This window comes from Lygodium microphyllum, chromosome 13, assembly GCF_053477565.2.
Source record: "Lygodium microphyllum isolate KBCC chromosome 13, Lygodium_microphyllum_v1.1.10, whole genome shotgun sequence".
Lineage (NCBI taxonomy): Eukaryota > Viridiplantae > Streptophyta > Polypodiopsida > Schizaeales > Lygodiaceae > Lygodium > Lygodium microphyllum.
This window is the reverse complement of record NC_141147.1, coordinates 12,246,438-12,249,479: the sequence shown is the minus strand read 5'-3', so window position 1 is coordinate 12,249,479 and position 3,042 is coordinate 12,246,438. Positions and strand designations below refer to the sequence as shown.

General features: G+C 45.4%; 1 non-coding gene across 1 annotated transcript; it reads left to right on the top strand.

The window, feature by feature from the left end:
• The first annotated feature begins 1,483 nt into the window (after nt 1–1,483).
• Nucleotides 1,484–1,554, top strand: TRNAG-CCC (transfer RNA glycine (anticodon CCC)). The gene has a single exon. It is a non-coding gene; the product is annotated as a tRNA-Gly (tRNA).
• Nucleotides 1,555–3,042: the final 1,488 nt, after the last annotated feature.

Genomic DNA, 3,042 nt, shown 5'->3' with positions numbered 1-3,042 from the left:
AGAATTTTACGTATGTCAAATGACATGTCTCATTTAAGATGATGCTTGTCATTTTTCATCGGCATTATGTATAGTTCCCAGATTTCTAGATAGTTATGAGTGTCTGGAGGGATGCGATTTTCTCATCTTACGTGATGAGATACTACACCTCGAAAAGTGTGAAGAGACAAGGGGCTGCTTGAGTACCTTGTAGGATATGGATAACTTAGAAGCATGTGGTACTGCCCGGCTCTAATATAGGATGGCTCTCAAGGTGTAGGGGAGCTTGGTGGAGATCTATGTAGATAAATCACACTGCTACTATTGAGGAGAGTGTGATTGTATTCTAAGCTTGGGGAGTTAGAAGGTCCCATGATTCCTATGGGAGATAGCTTTTGGCCACTCTTACATAAAGAAATGGGATATGTCGATACTTTTAAATAAGCATGCCTTTTAAACATTGCTTATTACGTAGCTAGACTCGTACGAAGGATGAAAGGTATTTCCATAGGCTTGGCAATCATATGAAATATTGGACATCTCGTCAAATTTAGCTAGTTGCTTATTAGGTAGCTAGACTCGTACGAAGGATGAAAGATAGAGGGGTTGTGAGTAAAGGAGAGTAAAGCATGCGATGTTTTTGTGATAGCATTATCCATTGTGCGATAGGGAAGTAAAGCTGCCGTGCGATATAGAGGAGAGTAAAGCATGCGATGTTTTTGTGATAGCATTATCCACTGTGCGATAGGGATGTGAAGCTGCCGTGCGATAGCATGGCAGCTTCACTTCCCTCGCACCCTGCAAGCGGGATAGCGTTCCCTGCGCGCGAAGCGCGCCAGGAACGCTAGCTGCTTATTACGTAGCTAGACTCGTAAGAAGGATGAAAGGTATTTCCATAGGCTTGGCAGTCATATGAAATATTGGACATCTCGTCAAATTTAGTTCTGGGCGCAATGTGTCAGATGTAAAATCGATGGAGTATGTCACCAAAGGCTAACCGCATATTATGTATGTTGTAGGCGGCAACTTCTATCCCGCTTTAAGGCTTCAGTAGTATTAGAGCTGTGAGGTGTGGTGCTATGGGGGCTGAATGGATTGCACGCAGAGGCATGGCGAAAAGCTGTTGGGAGAACATGAAGCATGTAAGGTGCGGTAGACTATGTGAACGAACACCTGCTCTCGAGCTTCGAATCTACTGTCCTGAACTTTTTTGCCGTCAATGCGCTCCTGACAAGATTGTTCCACCACCCTCTCTCTTATCATCGGGCTGTGTGCCTTTTCTTCTTCGCACAACGCGTGGCTGGTTAGGAACAAGATGGAGACAGCATGCAGCAGACATTTATTTGTGTGGATGCTTCAAGGGTGTAACCCCCCTAGGCTGTGAAGACTAAAGCAGTCAAAGGGGTGTTAAAAGCTGTCGGACAGAAAATGTGTTTGTGGCGGAGGCCTGAATCTGCTATTGAATAAATTATGAAAAAAAACAGGCGGAGAAAATTCAACTCAGGCGCAGCTGGTGTAGTGGTATCATAGTACCCTCCCACGGTACTGACCGGGGTTCGATTCCCCGGCTGCGCAGCCAGACCACCACCTCAAACCCCTTTTTCCGAAGCCCCTGTAGAATGGGGCCCGGGGCTTTTGCTGATCCGGATATGATATGAATGCATGGACCGAAGACCTCGTAGATGACTAGGAGGAGGATATATGCTTGTCTGAGAGAGAGAGATCCTCCTTGCCTTGCCGTTCGATGATGCCCTTTACTAGCGAGCATTCCCGTTGGCTCGCGGATGGGATGCCGCCTTCGTCCGCTTGCAAAGAAGGAGGGGAGGTGTGGTGAAATCGTCGATGGTGTTGTGGAGATAACTTCATTTTGATTGCGACGTGAAGTTCCTGTGGCTCAGAGAATTTGCTTCTGCGTGGACATTCCAATCGTGTATGATGCAACTTATTTGTTGAACAACACCACCATAAAGCATTTTTACAATTGTGTATGATGCAACCTTTTTGATGAACAACACAAACCATAAAGGTTTTACTGAAATCGTACACCCACATCCAACCTCCTTGCATGTGTTCCTGTTGTTGCGGACAAGATGCCAAATGTACTGAGCGTCTATACATGGTGGCAGAGACATTCCTAGGGCCTTATCACATTTTACATGAGCAAAGCCATAGCTTGTGTATCGTATACCGCATTGAGCCGATCTTGTTAGCCAGTCATAGCACTCTCGCATATCCGTGTTAGCAAAGGTGGAACCCTCTGGTAGCACACGCTACGAGAATAGCCTGCATGGTCATTGCAATTCGACGCTCGTAGGTTTTACCATTTCCTCTATCTTGTAGAATCCACTTTACATTTAGCCATACCTTCATAGGAGGCTAGGTGCTAGATTGCTCCGTGCAATGTTTTGAAAGTTAAGGAGGGTGCCCCTGTGATCTTAACTTTTATGACTCCAACTCATGCATCTCCACCTTCTTCCATCGACCTTATACCATAATTGCGATCGGACAGTGACGTTGTCCCATGTTTTCTTTTAAAAAGAGGGATGGCATTATCCGAGTATATAATAGAGGGGCCCAAACCGTTTTCCCCTTTCATGGTTGCACGTTTGACTCATTTTCCTTTTGGCAATCCATGTCCTTGAGGCTTCCCAATCGTCAAGAGTTATGAGGGGCGCTTGTGAAGGAAAAACTCTCGATCGTTATTTCTTACGAGCTTCGTACCTTGGCTAGCCCCATACTTCAAGCGTTTGTAGAGCGCGCCCCTAGCAACTGCTTTGTGGCCTCCGACCAATATTGTTTCTTGGTCCACCAATCTAACCTATATGTAAAACTTAAGACAGTACTCGCCTTACAATATCCTACCCTTGGCCAATGCATAACGAAATAATAATGCAAGGAGAACACTTGAAAGAATCATTAGCTAGAGTGTTGTCACCTCATGCCCATTCATTTTCCTCAAACATTATGGTAGTCTGCTATGAGAACGGATCGAAGAGGGAAAAGGGCGACGTTCTCTGTGAGACATGCATTTTGTTCGTTGTTGCATGTAGATTGCCATGAGAG